This window comes from Rattus norvegicus, chromosome 9 (genome assembly GCF_021556685.1).
Source record: "Rattus norvegicus strain SHRSP/BbbUtx chromosome 9, alternate assembly SHRSP_T2T, whole genome shotgun sequence".
NCBI lineage: Eukaryota > Metazoa > Chordata > Mammalia > Rodentia > Muridae > Rattus > Rattus norvegicus.
The window spans coordinates 23,783,088-23,805,112 of record NC_141542.1 but is presented as its reverse complement, the minus strand read 5'-3'; the positions used below and the strand labels follow the sequence as shown (position 1 = coordinate 23,805,112).

Here is a 22,025-nt window from a genome sequence, read left to right as displayed (position 1 = left end):
AACTCTAGGCATGAGAATATTGGGGGCTGCACCATGATCCTTTACTCCTACTAAACATAAGAATCAGGAGGATGGGAAGGGAGAGGAATGGCCTGAGTTCAGGTTGAACCTCAATTTTAATGGGTCCATAAGTTGAGGAGGGAGTCCATTTGGCATTGTGATATATGGATTCTGTCTTCTTATCCTTGGTGTTATAATTCTACCTGAATGTGTGCTATAATGCCACCCCACCTCACAGATGTAAGAGTGAAAATCATGTTTGACCTTTCTGGGAAGAGCTCTGCCTTTTACTACCATCTAGAGTTATACAACATCACTTTACAAAGCTCAGAAGAGAGGGGTGCAGATGTGCGGGCCTTAGAAGTTGAGGATCTTTTCTTCTAATTAAGGCACTTGTTTTTCCTATGTAATTTTTCCCTTGCTCTTTTACTAATGGTGGCTGACTTCTTTCCTGGCCTGAGGTAAATTGGAGTCCAATCTTTTGGATTACTGAACCTTCTATTTTTGAGATGACAGGCCCACCAAGGGTCCTACTGCATACAGAAGGTGTGAATAAGTCTCATGGGTTGGAGTAAGTTAAAAACGTTTGTGACAACAAAGAACTGATTAAGAAAACAAGAGCCCAGCTGCTCATCAAGATCACAGTTGTATGATAGTAAGAAAATGTGAATAGGGCATCGGGTGAAAAGATAAATTAATTAGGAGTTCATAGGCCTAGAAGGGTTAACCTTTGCTCTGAGTGGAGCTGCCATTCTTTCTGCCATTCCTCGCCCTCTGCCACAGGACCAGAGACTTACCCAAACAACTGGCTGGCCTTGCCAAAGACCTGGCAGGGCTTCTCCCTGTAGAATAGGAAATGCAGAGTCCATGAGGACTCACCAAGAGGTCTCCTCCACACAGGTTCCTTGTTGTGAAAGGGAAATGCTCCTGCAGAATCCTGCCATGGCAGCAGGAATTTCAACCTGGCTGCTCTTGGTCCAGCTCACTGGGTGCAGGCCTGAGGCCCAGGGGTATCTGGGGAAAGAAGCAGCAGGCACTACCTCACAGCTCTCTCTTTCTTGGATGCAAGTGCTAGGACTGTGATGGGATTTTTGTTTCTTTATGTGTTTTATCAGAAATACCTACAAAGCTGATTAAAGTTGCAACATGCCTTCATACCCAGATTGCAGAATGTTTTTACATCGTTGTTGTTCCTTTTTTATGTTTGGATTTTGTTCTTTAATCCCCTCAGGAAATTTCCCTGTGCTTAGAATGTTAAGCACATGCTCGGGAGGGATCGATTATTCAAGTTAGCCAAAGCTTTTGTTCTCACCATCCACTCCACAGATGATGCCATTTCTTACTTTGAAATAAGAAAACAGTCATAGAGAAGTAAATTAACCTGTAAGCTATCACAGAATAAACACATCATGATTGTGGAATGGCACCCCAGTATTTTGTATTTCCTAAGTTATTTTTATTTTAAACTTTTTTTTCTTTTTCTTTTTTTTCCTTGTTTTTTTTTTTTTTCTTTTTTTCCCGGAGCTGGGGATCGAACCCAGGGCCTTGCGCTCGCTATGCAAGCACTCTACCGCTGAGCTAAATCCCCAACCCCTATTTTAAACTTTTTTATTGGATTTTTTGGGTACATTTCATTTTTTTTAAATCCTTAAAGATATCTTTTATTCCTCTCCTCCCATTTACAAGGTGGAATTTCACCTGTGATTGTTAGTCCAGATAGTTTGGTCAATGGCTTAGATATCACTTTCGCCTAGTTTCCTTGGCATAAGCTGTGTTAGAAGCAGACTCAAAGGTTCAGGACTCAACAAATAATGAATTCCACTACATCTGGATACCTAGCCTCACAGCCAGGAAGGGACTGTATTTCCATTCACTATTTAAAAAAAAGATGCAATTCAGTAACATGTAAAAAAATTCTCACATATATTAAAATGTTTACCATGGTCATACAGTTTTTCAAATACCTGGCATTCATCTTTTTCCAAGTCCTAAAATTTCTTTCTTATTCACATTTTCTTTTTTTCTTGATTATTTCTTACTATTATTATCATTTTTTAAAATTTTGGTTTTTAATAGATATATACTTTTATTTACATTTGAAACCTTATTCCCTTTCCCAGTTTTTGGTCCATAAGCCCCCCTCCCGGGACCCTTCCCCATATGTATGGTCCCCCAATCCACGCCCCTTGAAACCCCTTCCCGGACATTCCCCTGCACTGAGGGTCCAACCTTGTTAAGAACAAGGGCTTCCACTTCCACAGGTGCCCCAACAAGTCTATTCTCTCCTACATATGCAGTTGGACCCCTGGGTCAGTCCATGTATAGTCTTTTGCTAATGGTTTATTTGGTTGGCATTGCTGTTCTTATGGGGTTGCAAGCCCTTCAGCTCTTTGAATCCTTCCTCTAATTCCCATAAAGGGGGTCCTGTTCTCAGTTCAGTAGTTTACTGCAAGCACTGACCTCTTTATTTGACATGCCCTGCATGTGTCTCTCAGGGGAGATGCATATCCAGTCCCTTTCAGTAAGCACTTTTTAGCTTCATCAATCTTACCTAGTTTTGGTGGCTGTATATATATGGGCCACATGTGGGACAGACTCTGAATGGCTTTTCCTTCAGTCTCTGCTTTAGATTTGGCCTCCATATCTCCTTAGTGCTCATGTCTTCGAGACTCTTCCCTACTTTTTATCTATTACTTTCAGTGTATCTGGTTTGATGTGGAGGTCCTTGATCCACTTGGACTTAAGCTTTGTACAGGGTAATAAGAATGGGTCAACTTGCATTCTTCTACATGCTGACCTCCACTTGATCCAGCACCATTTGTTAAAACTGCTATCTTTCTTCCATTGGATGTTTTACCTCCTTTGTCAAAGATCAAATGACCATAGGGGTGTGTGTTCATTACTGTGTCTTCAATTATGTTCCAATGAGCTGCCTGTCTGTATGCCAATACCATACAAACTATTGCTCTGTAATACTGCTTGAGGTCAGAGATGGTGATTCCCCCAGAAGGTCTTTTATTGTTGAGTATAGTTTTGCTATCCTGGGTTTTATGTTACGGCAAATTGCACTTTGTACCTTTATAAAGAATTGAGTAGGAATATTGTTGGTGATGGCATTGAATCTGTAGATTGCCTTTGGCAAAATGGCCATTTTTTACCATATTCATCCTGCCAATCTATGAGCATAGGAGATCTTTCCATCTTCTGAGATCTTCTTCAATTTCTTCAGAGATTTGAAGTTCTTGTCATACAGATTTTTTACTTGCTTGGTTCAAGTAACAGCAAGTTATTTTATATTATTTGGGACTATTGTGAAGGCTGTCATTTCCCTAATTTCTTTCTCAGCCTGTTTACCCTTTGAGTAGAGGAAGGCTACTGAATTGTTTGAGTTAATTTTATACCCGGACAGTTTGCTGAAATTGTTGATCAGGTTAAGTAGTTCTCTGGTGGAATTTTGGTGTTGCTTAAGTAGACTATCATATCATCTTCAAATTTTAGTATTTTGACTTCATCCCTTCTAATTTTTATCCCTTTGACCTACTTTCATTGTTTGATTGCTATGGCTAGGACTTTAAGTACCATATTGAAAAAAGTAAGGAAAGAGTGGGCAGCCTTGTCTAGTCCCTGATTTTAGTGGGATTCCTTCAATTTTCTCAGTTTAGTTTGATATTAGCTACTGGTTGGATGTATTTTGCCTTTTCCTATATTTAGATATGGGCCTTGAATTCCTGATCTTTCCAGGACTTTATTAATGAAAGGTTACTGAATTTTGTCAAATGATTTCTCAGCATCTAATGAAATGATCATGTCGGTTTTTTTCCTTTGAGTTTGTTTATATGGTGAATTTTGTTGATGGATTTCTGTATATTAAACCATCCCTGCATCCTTGCCATGAGGCCAACTTGATCATGATGGATGATTGTTTGGATGTGTTCTTGGACTCAGTTTGCAAGAATTTTATTGAGCATTTTTTTCATCAATATTCATAAATCAAATTGGTCTGAATTACTCTATCTTTGTTGTATCTTTGTGTTGTTTAGGTATAAGAGTAATTGTGGCTTTATAGAAGGAATTTGGTAGTGCTCTGTCTGTTTCTATTTTGCGGAATAGTTTGGACAGTATTGGTATGAAGTCTTCTATGAAGATCTGATAGAATTCTGCACTAAATCCATCTGGTCCTGGGCTCTTTTTGGATGGAAGATGTTTAATAACAGTTTCTATTTCTTTATGAGTTATGGGGTTGTTTAGATGGTTCATTTGTTCCTGATTTAACTGTGGTACCTGGTATCTGTATAGAAAATTGTCCATTTCCTCCACATTTTCCAGTTTTGTTGAATATATGTTTTGTAGTAGGATCTGATGATCTTTTTAATTTCTTCAGATTTTGTTGTTATGTCTCCCTTTTATTTCTGATTTTATTAATTTGTATACACTCTCTGTGACCTCTGGTTAGTATGGCTAAGTGTTTATTTATCTTGTTGATTTTCACAAAGAACCAGCTCCTGGGTTTGCTGATTCTTTTGATTCTCGGTTTTGTTTCTTCTTGTTTGATTTCAGCCCTGAGTTTGATTATATCCTGCCTTCTACTCAATTTTTTTTCTAGAGCTTTGAGGTGTGCTGTCAAGCTGCTGACATATGCTCTCTCCTGTTTCTTTTTGCAGGCACTCAGAGCTGTGAGTTTTCCTCTTAGTGTTGCTTTTATTGTGTCCTATAAGATTGGGTATGTTGTACCTTCATTTTCATTAAATTCTAAGAAATCTTTAATTTCTTTCTTATGTCTCCAATGACCAAGTTGTCATTGACTTCAACTTCCATGTATATGTGGGCTTTCTGTACTTTTTGTTGTTATTGATCAGCAGCCTTAGTGCGTGGTTTTTTGAAAGGATGCATGGGATTATTTCTATCTTCCTGTACCTGTAGAGGACTGTTTTGTGACCGATTATATGGTCAATTTTGGAGAAGGTACCATGAGATGCTGAGAAGAAGGTATATCCTTTGATTTTAGGGTGGAATGTTCTATAAATATATGTTAAATCCATTTGTTTCATAACTTCTCTTAGTCATTCTATGTCTCTGTTTAATTTCTGTTTCCCTGATCTGTCCACTGATGAAAGTGGGGTGTTTAAATCTCCTACTATTATTGTTTGGTGCAATGTATGATTTTTTTGAGCTTTAGAAAGGTTTCTCATTGTTTAGGGACACAACTGCTATATACTTGACAAATATAGCAATAACCCAGAACATCCGCAGGAAGCTGTGACCATTGGCCACATGAGGATGACTGTCTTTCAAAATTCATCATGATTTTTGGTAAGATCTTCCATGTCAGTGGCTTGGCTTCCCACAAACATGGTCCAGTTGTCTAGAATCTACTCCATGGACAGCATCTCATGCTTGTTTTTGTCTGACTCATACACCAGATGCCGGGCTTCAGCCTTTGCATGGTCATAGTCCTGAGGAAGGATCCAATGGTTAATCTCATCCTAGTCCAGCTTCCCATCCTTGTTCAGATCTGGGAAATCATTGAACTGCTCCCCAGACAAAACCCAGTCTGTCTCAGGGCAATTGTCCTCGTGAGAAAAAGATGTCCACAATGTACTCATCCTGGTCCACAAAACCATCCCCGTTCTTGTCGATATCCTCCAGGGTTTTCAGAACTACAATCTCCTTCATATGTTCTAAATCCTCTTAGTGCAGAAAAGCAATGAACCCGTCCTGAGTAGCTGTCAGGTCACCGTCAAGGCCTTAAACTTCCTCTCATCTCGTGGAGGCATCTTTTTAAAGTTGTGATCATCACAGCCATCTTGAAAATCAACAAGGTGTCCCAGGGAGTAGCCATAGGTGGCCTGCTTGTATTTTTCCCAGGAGATTTTACAACTATGTCCCTATCATAATCCTTCCAGAGTTTAGCCACATTATGGTAGATGTATCTTTTTTGTACCTGTTTGATCCAAACTTTCAGGTCTTCAGTAGTAACAAGGCCACGTCCATCACTGTCAATTGGGTCAACAATTTTCCCCAGCCTCTCCTGCTCTCGTCCAGGCTTAGCTATCAAAGGTCTTGGAGTCCTCCTTGCCCAGGAAGACCTCATGATCGTACATGATGCTGTGCTTGTCATCTGGTGGCCACTGGCCCAGCTCTGAATCCGGACAAACCATGTGCTCCTTGCTCATCATACTCTTGGCCCTGAACGCCAAGTCCAGTGCCAGGAGCAGCCCATGGAGAGTCCCAGGCTGACACCATGCACCACAGTTGTGATCAAAGGGAGGCAGCAGGGAAGTAGGGGCTCAGAGCACCTTAGCACTGTCCATCCCCAGAGAGGGCTTTTGTTACATTTCAAATGTTATCCCTTTTCCTGGTTTCCGATCCACAAAACCCCTTATTAATACCTCCTCCCCCTTCTACTATGAGGGTGTTACCACCCACCCAACCACCCAGGCCTACCTGCCTCCCTGTTCTGATTTCCCCTACACTGGGGCATCAAGCCTTGACAAGACCAAGGGCTTCTCCTCCCATTTGTGCCCAAGAAGGCCATCCTCTTCTACATATGCAGCTGTAGCCATGGGTCTGTCTGTCCATGTGTAAACATTGGATGGTGGTTTCGGTCCTGGGAGCTCTGGGTGTTTCTTATTGTTGTTCTTATGGGGCTGTACACCCCTTCAGCTCCCTCAATCCTTTCTCTTACTCCTCCATTGGGGACCCTGCTCTCAGCCAAATGTTTGGCTGCAAGCATCTGCCTCTGTATTTGTCATGCTCTTTACCCCACTCTTTTGAGCAGATCACCACAGAGCAATGAAGATGTATTGTCTTGGCGTGATGATGTACAGACAAATAGATGATTTCTTAATTCTTAATGATGGTTCTATAAGAATTCCTAAAATTAGATTAGTATTTTAAGTTTTTAAAATAGGACTGCTATTATGTTTCTCTGGTAATCAAAATTGCATTGAGAACCCTGCCATTCTTAAAGTGTCATGAGTGAATCGCTTCTGCAATACCAAGCAGGCATCTACAAATTATAGCCCATCCTAAGAGGGTATAAACCAATTAACCAAAGTTCAGAAAAAGAGAACTAATGATTTACTATAGGTACAAGGACTTAACATAATTGACTGGATTTGCCTATAGGTAATGTTCCTTATTCTTTTCTCATAAAAATTACAGCTTTTAACTCTCCATGAACGTGCAGAACTAGTGACAGATGATGATGGTTTATCCTGATGATTACTCTTCATGGATATGCATGTAAACATTCTCTGTCGTAAACTGATTATCCAACTTATGATTTGAATTCCTGTGCAAACTTGTGGTGAACTTTTCACCATGTGATGCTGTGTTCAGAAAGATATACAAATGCTGAGGACAAAGAGAGAGAAGCTTTTTAGACAGAACTGAACTGAAGAGAACAGAACTCAAGAAGAACTTAGAAGTAAAGGCATAGCGTTGAGAGTAAGGCATTGAGAGTAAGGAAATTATTGTGTCATAAGAGCAAGAGGAGACAGCAGCTCTCTGCTCCCAGACCCGGTGAGAGAGAGACCCAACCGCCTGGTCAGGTGGGCACTCCTGAGGCTGCAGAGCGGAAGAGACCACCAACACTGCTCACCCCTGCCCACATCCCTGGCCCAAGAGGAAACTGTATAAGGCCTCTGGGCTCCCGTGGGGGAGCGGCAGGACCCCTGCCAGAGACACCGCCGGACCCTGAAGGAAACAGACCGGATAAACAGTTCTCTGCACCCAAATCCCGTGGGAGGGAGAGCTAAACCTTCAGAGAGGCAGACAAGCCTGGGAAACCAGAAGAGACTGCTCCCTGCACACACATCTCGGACGCCAGAGGAAAAAGCCAAAGACCATCTGGAACCCTGGTGCACTGAAGCTCCCGGAAGGGGCGGCACAGGTCTTCCTGGTTGCTGCCGCTGCAGAGAGCCCCTGGGCAGCACCCCACGAGCGAACCTGAGCCTCGGGACCACAGGTAAGACCAAATTTTCTGCTGCAAGAAAGCTGCCTGGTGAACTCAAGACACAGGCCCACAGGAACAGCTGAAGACCTGTAGAGAGGAAAAACTACACGCCCGAAAGCAGAACACTCTGTCCCCATAACTGACTGAAAGAGAGGAAAACAGGTCTACAGCACTCCTGACACACAGGCTTATAGGACAGTCTAGCCACTGTCAGAAATAGCAGAACAAAGTAACACTAGAGATAATCTGATGGCGAGAGGCAAGCGCAGGAACCCAAGCAACAGAAACCAAGACTACATGCCATCATCGGAGCCCAATTCTCCCACCAAAACAAACATGGAATATCCAAACACACCAGAAAAGCAAGATCTAGTTTCAAAATCATATTTGATCATGATGCTGGAGGACTTCAAGAAAGACATGAACACACTTAGGGAAGCACAGGAAAACATTAATAAACAAGTAAAAGCCTACAGAGAGGAATCGCAAAAATCCCTGAAAGAATTCCAGGAAAACACAATCAAACAGTTGAAGGAATTAAAAATGGAAATAGAAGCAATCAAGAAAGAACACATGGAAACAACCCTGGATATAGAAAACCAAAAGAAGAGACAAGGAGCTGTAGATACAAGCTTCACCAACAGAATACAAGAGATGGAAGAGAGAATCTCAGGAGCAGAAGATTCCATAGAAATCATTGACTCAACTGTCAAAGATAATGTAAAGCGGAAAAAGCTACTGGTCCAAAACATACAGGAAATCCAGGACTCAATGAGAAGATCAAACCTAAGGATAATAGGTATAGAAGAGAGTGAAGACTCCCAGCTCAAAGGACCAGTAAATATCTTCAACAAAATCATAGAAGAAAACTTCCCTAACCTAAAAAAAGAGATACCCATAGACATACAAGAAGCCTACAGAACTCCAAATAGATTGGACCAGAAAAGAAACACCTCCCGTCACATAATTGTCAAAACACCAAACGCACAAAATAAAGAAAGAATATTAAAAGCAGTAAGGGAAAAAGGTCAAGTAACATATAAAGGCAGACCTATCAGAATCACACCAGACTTCTCGCCAGAAACTATGAAGGCCAGAAGATCCTGGACTGATGTCATACAGACCCTAAGAGAACACAAATGCCAGCCCAGGTTACTGTATCCAGCAAAACTCTCAATTAACATTGATGGAGAAACCAAGATATTCCATGACAAAACCAAATTTACACAATATCTTTCTACAAATCCAGCACTACAAAGGATAATAAATGGTAAAGCCCAACATAAGGAGGCAAGCTATACCCTAGAAGAAGCAAGAAACTAATCGTCTTGGCAACAAAACAAAGAGAATGAAAGCACACAAACATAACCTTACATCCAAATATGAATATAACGGGAAGCAATAATCACTATTCCTTAATATCTCTCAATATCAATGGCCTCAACTCCCCAATAAAAAGACATAGATTAACAAACTGGATACGCAACGAGGACCCTGCATTCTGCTGCCTACAGGAAACACACCTCAGAGTCAAAGACAGACACTACCTCAGAGTGAAAGGCTGGAAAACAACTTTCCAAGCAAATGGTCAGAAGAAGCAAGCGGGAGTAGCCATTCTAATATCAAATAAAATCAATTTCCAACAAAAAGTCATCAAAAAAGATAAGGAAGGACACTTCATATTCATCAAAGGAAAAATCCACCAAGATGAACTCTCAATCCTAAATATCTATGCCCCAAATACAAGGGCACCTACATACGTAAAAGAAACCTTACTAAAGCTCAAAACACACATTGCACCTCACACAATAATAGTGGGAGATTTCAACACCCCACTCTCATCAATGGACAGATCATGGAAACAGAAATTAAACAGTGATGTCGACAGACTAAGAGAAGTCATGAGCCAAATGGACTTAACGGATATTTATAGAACGTTCTATCCTAAAGCAAAAGGATATACCTTCTTCTCAGCTCCTCATGGCACTTTCTCCAAAATTGACCATATAATTGGTCAAAAAACGGGCCTCAACAGGTACAGAAAGATAGAAATAATCCCATGCGTGCTATCGGACCACCACGGCCTAAAACTGGTCTTCAATAACAATAAGGGAAGAATGCCCACATATACGTGGAAATTGAACAATGCTCTACTCAATGATAAAGTGGTCAAGGAAGAAATAAAGAAAGAAATTAAAAACTTTTTAGAATTTAATGAAAATGAAGGTACAACGTACCCAAACTTATGGGACACAATGAAAGCTGTGCTAAGAGGACAACTCATAGCGCTGAGTGCCTGCAGAAAGAAACAGGAAAGAGCATATGTCAGCAGCTTGACAGCACACCTAAAAGCTCTAGAACAAAAAGAAGCAAATACACCCAGGAGGAGTAGAAGGCAGAAAATAATCAAACTCAGAGCTGAAATCAACCAAGTAGAAACAAAAAGGACCATAGAAAGAATCAACAGAACCAAAAGTTGGTTCTTTGAGAAAATCAACAAGATAGATCAACACTTAGCCAGACTAACGAGAGGACACAGAGAGTGTGTCCAAATTAACAAAATCAGAAATGAAAAGGGAGACATAACTACAGATTCGGAGGAAATTCAAAAAATCATCAGATCTTACTATAAAAACCTATATTCAACAAAATTTGAAAATCTTCAGGAAATGGACAATTTCCTAGACAGATACCAGGTATCGAAGTTAAATCAGGAACAGATAAACCAGTTAAACAACCCCATAACTCCTAAGGAAATAGAAGCAGTCATTAAAGGTCTCCCAACCAAAAAGAGCCCAGGTCCAGACGGGTTTAGTGCAGAATTCTATCAAACCTTCATAGAAGACCTCATACCAATATTATCCAAACTATTCCACAAAATTGAAACAGATGGAGCCCTACCGAATTCCTTCTACGAAGCCACAATTACTCTTATACCTAAACCACACAAAGACACAACAAAGAAAGAGAACTTCAGACCAATTTCCCTTATGAATATCGACGCAAAAATACTCAATAAAATTCTGGCAAACCGAATTCAAGAGCACATCAAAACAATCATCCACCATGATCAAGTAGGCTTCATCCCAGGCATGCAGGGATGGTTTAATATACGGAAAACCATCAACGTGATCCATTATATAAACAAACTGAAAGAACAGAACCACATGATCATTTCATTAGATGCTGAGAAAGCATTTGACAAAATTCAACACCCCTTCATGATAAAAGTCCTGGAAAGAATAGGAATTCAAGGCCCATACCTAAACATAGTAAAAGCCATATACAGCAAACCAGTTGCTAACATTAAACTAAATGGAGAGAAACTTGAAGCAATCCCACTAAAATCAGGGACTAGACAAGGCTGCCCACTCTTTCCCTACTTATTCAATATAGTTCTTGAAGTTCTAGCTAGAGCAATCAGACAACAAAAGGAGATCAAAGGGATACAGATCGGAAAAGAAGAGGTCAAAATATCACTATTTGCAGATGACATGATAGTATATTTAAGTGATCCCAAAAGTTCCACCAGAGAACTACTAAAGCTGATAAACAACTTCAGCAAAGTGGCTGGGTATAAAATTAACTCAAATAAATCAGTTGCCTTCCTCTATACAAAAGAGAAACAAGCCGAGAAAGAAATTAGGGAAACGACACCCTTCATAATAGACCCAAATAATATAAAGTACCTCGGTGTGACTTTAACCAAGCAAGTAAAAGATCTGTACAATAAGAACTTCAAGACACTGAGGAAAGAAATTGAAGAAGACCTCAGAAGATGGAAAGATCTCCCATGCTCATGGATTGGCAGGATTAATATAGTAAAAATGGCCATTTTACCAAAAGCAATCTACAGATTCAATGCAATCCCCATCAAAATACCAATCCAATTCTTCAAAGAGTTAGACAGAACAATTTGCAAATTCATCTGGAATAACAAAAAACCCAGGATAGCTAAAGTTATCCTCAACAATAAAAGGACTTCAGGGGGAATCACTATCCCTGAACTCAAGCAGTATTACAGAGCAATAGTGGTAAAATCTGCATGGTATTGGTACAGAGACAGACAGATAGACCAATGGAATAGAATTGAAGACCCAGAAATGAACCCACACACCTATGGTCACTTGATTTTTGACAAAGGAGCCAAAACCATCCAATGGAAAAAAGATAGCATTTTCAGCAAATGGTGCTGGTTCAATTGGAGGGCAACATGTAGAAGAATGCAGATCGATCCATCCTTATCACCCTGTACAAAGCTTAAGTCCAAGTGGATCAAGGACCTCCACATCAAACCAGACACACTCAAACTAATAGAAGAAAAACTAGGGAAGCATCTGGAACACATGGGCACTGGAAAAAATTTCCTGAACAAAACACCAATGGCTTATGCTCTAAGATCAAGAATCGACAAATGGGATCTCATAAAACTGCAAAGCTTCTGTAAGGCAAAGGACACTGTGGTTAGGACAAAACGGCAACCAACAGATTGGGAAAAGATCTTTACCAATCCTACAACAGATAGAGGCCTTATATCCAAAATATACAAAGAACTCAAGAAGTTAGACCGCAGGGAAACAAATAACCCTATTAAAAAATGGGGTTCAGAGCTAAACAAAGAATTCACAGCTGAGGAATGCCGAATGGCTGAGAAACACCTAAAGAAATGTTCAACATCTTTAGTCATAAGGGAAATGCAAATCAAAACAACCCTGAGATTTCACCTCACACCAGTGAGAATGGCTAAGATCAAAAACTCAGGTGACAGCAGATGCTGGCGAGGATGTGGAGAAAGAGGAACACTCCTCCATTGTTGGTGGGATTGCAGACTGGTAAAACCATTCTGGAAATCAGTCTGGAGGTTCCTCAGAAAATTGGACATTGAACTGCCTGAGGATACAGCCATACCTCTCTTGGGCATATACCCAAAAGATGCCTCAACATATAAAAGAGACACGTGCTCCACTATGTTCATCGCAGCCTTATTTATAATAGCCAGAAACTGGAAAGAACCCAGATGCCCTTCAACAGAGGAATGGATACAGAAAATGTGGTACATCTACACAATGGAATATTACTCAGCTATCAAAAACAATGAGTTCATGAAATTCGTAGGCAAATGGTTGGAACTGGAAAATATCATCCTGAGTGAGCTAACCCTATCACAGAAAGACATACATGGTATGCACTCATTGATAAGTGGCTATTAGCCCAAATGCTTGAATTACCCTAGATCCCTAGAACAAACGAAACTCAAGACGGATGATCAAAATGTGAATGCTTCACTCCTTCTTTAAATGAGGAAAAAGAATACCCTTGGCAGGGAAGGGAGAGGCAAAGATTAAAACAGAGACTGAAGGAACACCCATTCAGAGCCTGCCCCACATGTGGCCCATACATATACAGCCACCCAATTAGACAAGATGGATGAAGCAAAGAAGTGCAGACCAACAGGAGCCGGATGTAGATCGCTCCTGAGAGACACAGCCAGAATACAGCAAATATAGAGGCGAATGCCAGCAGCAAACCACTGAACTGAGAATAGGTCCCCTATTGAAGGAATCAGAGAAGAGCTTGAAGGGGCTCGAGACCCCAAAAGTACAACAATGCCAAGCAACCAGAGCTTCCAGGGACTAAGCCAGTACCTAAAGACTATATATGGACTGACCCTGGACTCTGACCCCATAAGTAGCAATGAATATCCTAGTAAGAGCACCAGTGGAAGGGGAAGCCCTGGGTCCTGCTAAGACTTAACCCCCAGTGAACTAGTCTATGGGGGGAGGGCGGCAATGGGGGGAGGGTTGGGAGGGGATCACCCATAAGGAAGGGGAGGGGGGAGGGGGATGTTTGCCCGGAAACCGGGAAAGGGAATAACACTCGAAATGTATATAAGAAATACTCAAGTTAATAAAAAAAAAAAAAAGAACAAGAGGAAAGGAGATAAGAAGAAGAGAGCAAGGAGAACTTTTTAAGCCATACTTTATGGAGGCAAACTTTTGTCTTTTAGGAAAACTGAAGAACTTATAAATAAAGGTTAAAATCACTGCTCTTCAGCCTTCAGCCTGGCTCAGTGGCTAGCCTCTGCTCTTCAGTCAGGCTCAGTGGCTAGCCTCTGCTCTTCAGTCAGGCTCAGTGGCTAGCCTCTGCTCTTCAGTCAGGCTCACTGGCTAGCCTCTGCTCTTCAGTCAGGCTCACTGGCTAGCCTCTGCTCTTCAGTCAGGCTCACTGGCTAGCCTCTGCTCTTCAGTCAGGTTCACTGGCTAGCCTCTGCTCTTCAGTCAGGCTCACTGGCTAGCCTCTGCTCTTCAGTCCAGCTCAATGGCTAGCCTCTGTTCTTCAGTCAGGCTCACTGGCTAGCCTCTGCTCTTCAGCTGGGCTCACTGGCTAGCCTCTGCTGTTCAGACTGGCTCACTGGCTAGCCTCTGCTCTTCAGTCAGGCTCACTGGCTAGCCTCTGCTCTTCAGTCAGGCTCACTGGCTAGCCTCTGCTCTTCAGTCAGGCTCACTGGCTAGCCTCTGCTCTTCAGACTGGCTCACTGGCTAGCCTCTGCTCTTCAGTCAGGTTCACTGGGTAGCCTCTGCTCTTCAGTCAGGCTCACTGGCTAGCCTCTGCTCTTCAGACTGGCTCACTGGCTAGCCTCTGTTCTTCAGACTGGCTCACTGGCCAGCCTCTGCTCTTCATTCAGGCTCACTGGCTAGCCTCTGTTCTTCAGACTGGCTCACTGGCTAGCCTCTGCTCTTCAGTGAGGCTCACTGGCCTATGGGGCCCTAGCACATCGCTTAACCATCTGCTCATGACTGCCTGACCACACTGACCACCTGACCGCCCTGACTTCTTAAAGTTGTCCTCTAGAAAGAGGACAAGAAACCAAAGAGAAACACCACAGGGACCTTTTCCAATGGGCTTTTTTCAACCTTTAGTACTTTCGTCATTTCTTTAAAAGAGTGAAATATAATTTCTGCTATTCATATGGCCAAGAGAGCTGTGCAGTAGTCATTGCTTTATGGAATTTGGTGCTAAATCAAAAGATTCCTTTATTCTATTACGATGTTATCTGTTTGCTGTACGATTATGTTTAGAAATCACAACACTAAAATCCTAAAATCTAGGTGTTTTAAGACATCGGCTCTTGGACAAACATAACTGCTTACCTATCTAGACCGGCCTTTTTTGCTATACTGCAGGTACAATCAATTTTCCACACTACTTCCATGATTTTCAAGAATGATTAAGAGTAAAATAAGTTGAACATAATGGCCAGAAAGGGGGTTCTGTCAAGTTGTCTTATATTGGACAAGATACCAAACTTTGACTGGTAAGCCTAAAACCACCTGTTCCCAAAACTAACAGAACTTACAGAAAATACATACTTTCTTATCATTCCTCCTCCCCAATGGTCAGTGATTTATTGAGCACCTACTACAATCCTAGCACTGTGCATCTAAGGGTGTAATGGTGAATAAAAACTTAATAAAAAGCCTCAGTAAGGAATAAAGAAAAATGAAACATAACTTTGAAACTCAGAATTCAATATAAGCAAAACCACCATTTCTTCAACTGGTGATATCTGAAAACTTCATCATTTTTTCCATGGGCTTCTACAGTAATGATACTCAGTCTTGATTTTGTAAGTTACAAAAAGCAAGTCACACTTCTTTCTTGGCTCCCACAACTGTCAAAGAGTACAGAACTGTCACTGTCTCGACCCCAGTGCACTGGTTCCTATCAATAAACCTCATGTTTATTACAGCAAGGACGGTTTCATGTGAGTTCTTGGGGGGGTCGCATCATCCCGAGACTTGAGTGAGGGTCTCCCTGCTCTGGGGGTCTTTCAAACCTAGATACCACATTGTAACCACATTGCCATCCCTTCTCCAATATAGTTCTGTAGAACTAGAGTTTTTAAAAAGGTTACTCATTGTCAGAGTCCGGATGTGCAGGGCCGGACGTGCCTGAGGGAGAGCCAGAGATAGGACTTGCCAAACCAGCTATCAGCCCCAAGGACATTGACCATCTGTAGCCACCCCCTCCCCTTCCTTCACCCCCCTGAGTGAGATGAGCCACCCTACCTGCCTGCCAAGCTGCTAGAGAGCACGTAATCCTTGCTGATGTAATTTTGCGCCCAAAAGTAACTGTGCACCATTTGAATTGACCAATCATGTGTCACCGCGTGAATGCTCCTATATAAACCACCGAGTTTGGAAGCTCGGGGTCGATTCCTCTGTCTCCTGTGTGAGATACGTATCGACCTAGGATCTCGCTAAGACACGGGATCTCGTTAATAAAGCTACCTCTTGCTGTTACATCAAGAATGGCTACTCGTGATTCCTGGGGGCACCCCACCCCGCGATCGGAGCAAGAGACACGGCTCCCCGTTTTTGGGGTATACTCTTTCAGTTCTTCCTGAATCTCCATCAAATCATGAGGATATTTGGGGCTACACTCTGATCTTTTACTCAGAGCAAACATAGAACTCAGGTGGATGGGCAGGGAGTGGAATGGCCTAAGGTTAGGCTAAACCTCAATTTTAATGGGTCCATAAGTTCAGGAGGGAGTCCATTTGGCATTGTCATCTGTGGCTTCTGTGTCCTTATCCCGGGTGTGCTGACTCTGTGAAACGATGCCACCTGACCTCACATATGTCAGGGTGAAAATCATGTATGACTTTTCTGGGAAGAACTCTGCCTTTTCCTACCATCTGGAGTTATACAACATCAATATGCAAAGCTCAGAAGAGAGGGGTGGAGATTGTGGAGGCCTTAGAAGCTAAGGATCTTTTCTGATTAAGGCACATATTTTTTCCTATGTAATTTTCCCCTTGCTCTTTCCCTAATGATGGTTGACTTCATTCCTGGCCTGAAGTAAACTGGATTCCAAGGTTTTGGATTAGGGAATCCCCTCTTTTTGAGATGACAGGTCCAGCAAGGGATCCCACTGCATACAGGTTCCTATTTCCAAGGAAGTTGTTGCTGCAGAATCACAGCATGGGGCCAGCAGCACAGGATATCTCCCAGCTTTCTCTCCTGCACTTGCAGCACTTTTAATAAGGCTGTTTGTTTGTTTGCTTGCTTTTTATTGGAAATGCCTACAAAGCTCGTCAAAATTAATACAAGCCTTAAATTCCAACACCCACAAACTATTGTTGTTTTTGCTTTTGTTTATGTTTTATTTCATTTCATTATTTCTGTAATTGTTGTTAGGATTCTTATTGTTTTCTTTGGTAATTCCCTCTACGTATTCAATTTGCAAGTAGGATGTAAAGCCATGCTCTGCATGGTCCTCTTATTCATGTTAAGGATTTTATTCTTACCACCAAGACCACAGATGAGCACAATATTTACTTTCAAATCAGGAAAACAGGCAGAAAGAAGAGAGCTATGTTGTTTGGTCTCAGGTAACCAAACAATGAGGAGTGTAGGATGGCTTCCCAATGTTTTGGATTAGATAAGATTCTGTTATTGAGATGAAAGGCCTCTGCTGGAGCCTCCAGTTGAGTAACAGAGAGCCTGAAAAGGCTGAAAGAGTGGTTGTACCTTGAAGGTGAAGGCTGGCCCTTCAGTGCCTCTGCAGCCTGAGGCAGAGTTCTACTGGGAACAGAAGAGCACTTGGCCAGAGATCATAGGGGACAGCATTTTGGTTGAACCATGAGACCTGGATGAGCAGAGGCCTCCACAGTTGTGACAAAGGGAAGCAGAGTCACATGGATGAGAGGGAACAATGGATCTTTGATCTGCCTGTTCTCTGCTACATTAATCTTTGCTGTATACATAGTATATGTAAATGACAAGGGCATCCTACTTTATCACATCTAGTCTCTCTAGATATAAAGCATGTGCAAGTGTAAACAGAGTAGAGTTAGTTCAGCAATACATTGTGTTCCATTTTGTTATAGACTTTTATTTTATTTCCATTTATATATTTTTTCTTTTTCACTTTACATTCTGCTCACTGACTACTGATACCTAATTACTCTCCCACAATCCTTCCCCAATTCTCCTGGCACAGTCTTCTCTGAGTGTATGAGGGCCAAATGTCTCAGTATCTCCCTACTTTTACCAAAGCCTTTCCTGGGGGCATTGGTGAGGATGCTGGTTTTGAATGCCTTGGACTTGGCTTTCTTCGTGCTCCAGTTTGCTGGCTTTGGAAAGTTGGTGAATAACTGTCTGTGAACTTGGTACTTTATCCAGATGGTACACAAGAGGCAATGGTTTGTTAATATTCTTGAGAGTATATTAAATCAAACCTTTCCTACTAATATCCTAACAATAACAAAGGTAATAGGAGGCTATACATCTATTCCATTAGTTTTCAGTTCTTCTCAGATCTGCAATGTAGAAGCCCACAAAGCTGGCAAAGTGAAGTGAGGTCACGCAGGGTTCCTAAGAGCACAGTCCTACTTTCTTAGAGTAACTCCTACGGACTTACCATATCCATACACCCATAGCTCTATATGCACTGGACCCCAAGGAAGTGCTCAACATTCATTGCTTTTGTCACTCAGTTTGCCACAAATGTTAGAAATCTGAAAAGTTCAGGAAACTTGAAGGTGTGAATAAGTCCCAGTGACTGGAGTAAGCTCAAACAGTCTGTGACAACGAAGAACTGATTGAGCATCCAAGAGACAAGACGCTCACCAGGACCACAGTTGTATCCCAGTAAGAAAATTTTAACATTAAGGCTTCAGGTGAAAAGATAAATTAGGAGTTCTAGGCCGAAAACTTTTATCCTCTGGCCTCAGGGTTGCAGCCATTCTTTCAGACTTTCCTGGCCTCTCACAGGATCAGAGTTCTCACCTGGAAGCAGGAATATCTGGAAGGTGCACAATACATATCCACAGACTCCTCTTGGGTACAAACTGATAGGCAATTTCAAGGCTTAATTCATTCTCTCTGTCTCTTTCTCTGTCTGTCTGTCTCTCTCTCTCTTTCTTTCTCTCTCTCTCACCGTTTGCTGCTGCACACACACTGCATTCTTTTGTGCACTCTGCCTTTTTTATTGCAGTTTTCTCTTTTCAAACTCCCACAATCATGCACACGTCTGTTCATTACCCTTTCACTCACACACACAATCTTCATACACAGCTCATACATATCTCACACACACCACATGCACTCTCCTGTCACGCACACACACAATCTTCATACACACCTCATACATATCTCACACACACCACATGCACTCTCCTGTCAGCACACACACAGTCTTCACACACACCTCACATTCTCTCCTCACTCATTCTCACATGCTCTCCTCATGCTCTCTCCCTGGCTCTCACATTTGTTCTCAGACTCGCTCTCTCATTAGCTCCCTCATTCACTCTCCACATTCTCTCTCCACTCACTCTTCACATGCTCTTCTCATGCTCTCTCATTTGCTCTCACATTTGTTCTTACATTTGCTCTGTCATTTACTCTCTCATTCACTCCCTCATGCTCTCTCTCATTTACTCTTCACATGTTCTGTAGCCTTTCTCTTGCCCCAGTCCTTTATTCATGATGCAAAAGTGGGTAGAAAAATGACATTTTTTTAATCATTGCCAAATCAGATGCAAAGAATGACTACATCTCACCAAGAACTTAGAACTACAACTGTTCCCCAAAGTTTCAGGCTTCCCCTATACCCAGGACTGTGGCCAATATAATAATAATTGTAAACTTATCATTATTTAAACTTTAATTCTTTACTTTTATACTTCAGAGTCCAAAGCTACGAGGTCAGCTAATTGCATTTTCCTGAGACTCTCTAATGATAAATGACATAGGCAAAACTGCCAGGCAGTGGCCAGAAAGAATCAAGGTAACCCATAGCACAGTAATTCCACTAGCTTTCTGTTCCTTGCACACAATGACTCTCATAAGAGTTCCAGTAGTTTGACTTAGTTTACTAGTATATAATTTTATATATTCTATACTTCCTTAACTAGTCTGTAATGTTATATAAGACTTATTTCCCAACTTCAATAACTTTTTCCTTTCCTAGTGCCCGATTGTTGACTCTAATTCATTTTCTCTTATTTTCTTCAAGCCGTCTTTGCAAGTCAAACCTTAATCTGGAACTTCAATTGTGCAGTTATTACATTTTTTTCCAAGATAAGAATACACAATATGCACCTGGGCCGTTAGGGCTATGCTGTGCTGTGCCCCTATTCATCAATTTCCAATTGTCTAAGAATCATAACCTCAAGGAACATCTAGTTTCACAGAATTCACCAGAAAGACGTAGGAAAGTCAGACATAATAGAATAATTGTACACACCAAGGCCACCTGATAGGCAGTCACACACAAATGAAATCTATACAGCCGTTGTCCAGGGCTAAGGTTTGGAGAAATGGAAACAACCAGTTTTTAAAAAGAGCTACTGCGGGCTACTGAGATATCTCCATCCCGAACTGCTGCAGGCAGCCTCTTATTTCAGATGGTGGGTTCATGGAGAGATGTGTCTCCTGCTTCTCAGGTTTCCAGAAGCCACCCTGCTTTACAAGGAGCGGCTGCAGGCTTCTGAGATGTTTCCATACCGGCCTACTGCCTGCAGTCCCAGTCATTGTATGTTGTCCCCAGCATTAGCCAGAGCAATCAGACAAAAAGAGGAGATCAAAGGGATACAGATTGGAAAGGAGGAAGTCAAAATATCACTATTGCAGACGACAGAAGAGTACACTTGATTCACCCCAAAAGTTACACCAGAGAACTCCTAAGCCTGATAAACAACTTCAGCAAGTGCCTGGGTGTAAAATTAACTCAAGCAAAGAAGTAGCCTTCCTCTACACAAAACATAAAGAAGCTGCGAAAGAAATTAGGGAAATGACACCTTTCATAACAGTCCCAAATAATATAAAAATACCTCATTGTGACTTTTATCGAACAAGTGAAAGATCTGTGTGACAAGAACTTCATGATCTGAAGAATGAAATTGAAGAAGGTCTCAGAAAATGGAAAGGTCTTCTATGTTCATGGCTTGGCAGGATGAAGATAGTAAAAATGGCCATTTTACCCAAAGTGACCTACAGATTCAATGCAATCCCCATCAAAATTCCAATCCAATTCTTCATAGGGTTAGACAGAACAATTTGCAAATTCACTTGGAATAACAAAAGAACCCAGGATCGCTAAAACTATCCCCAACAATAAAGGACTTCCCTGGGAATCACCATCCCTGAACTCAAGCAGTATTACAGAGCATTAGTGATAAAAACTGTATGGTATTGGTACAGAGACAGACAGATAGACCAGTGGAATAGAACTGCAGACCCAAAAATGAACCCACACACCTATCTATGGGCACTTGATTTTTGACAAAGGAGACAAAACAATCCAGTGGAAAAAATATACTTTTTCAGCAAATGGTGCTGGTTCAACTGGAGGTCAGCATATGGAAGAGGACAAATCATCCCCTTCTTATTGCCCTGGACAAAGCTTAAGTCCAAGTGGATCAAGGACCTCTACATCAAACCAGATACACTCAAACGAAGAGAAGCAAAAGTGGGGAAGAATCTTGAACACGAGGACACTGGAAAAAATTTCCTTAACAAATATGAATGGCTTCTGCTCTAAGATCAAGAGTAGACAAATGGGATCTCATAAAACTGCAAAGCTTCTGTAAGGCAAAGGACACTGTGGTTAGGACAAAACACCAATCAACAGATTGGGAAAAGACCTTTACTAATTCTACAACTGATAAAGGGCTAATATCCAAAATATACAAAGAACTCATGAAGTTGGACTGCAGGGAGACTAATAAACCTATTAAAAATTGAGGTTCAGAGCTGAACAAGAATTCATAGCTGAGGAATAGGGAATGGCTGAGAAGCACCAAAAGAAATGTTCAACATCTTTAGTTATAAGGGAAATGCAAATCAAAACAACCCTGAGATTTCACCTCACACCAGTCTGAAGGCCTAAGATCAAACACTCAGTTGACAGAAGATGCTTGTGTAGATGTGAGAAAGAGGAACACTCCTCCATTGTTGGTGAGATTGCAGACTGGTACAACCATTCTGGATATCAGTCTGGAGGTTCCTCAGAAAATTAGACATTGCACTAGCTGAGGACCCAGCTGTACCTCTCTTGC

The 22,025-nt window shown here is 41.6% G+C and overlaps 1 protein-coding gene and 1 pseudogene across 1 annotated transcript in view; both read right to left on the bottom strand.

Moving 5' to 3' along the window:
• LOC148003534 (disks large homolog 5-like) overlaps positions 1–22,025 on the bottom strand; it is a 446,357-nt gene that overhangs the window by 78,338 nt on the left and 345,994 nt on the right. The window lies entirely within an intron of this gene.
• On the bottom strand, positions 5,278–6,260 carry LOC148003545 (reticulocalbin-1 pseudogene; annotated as a pseudogene).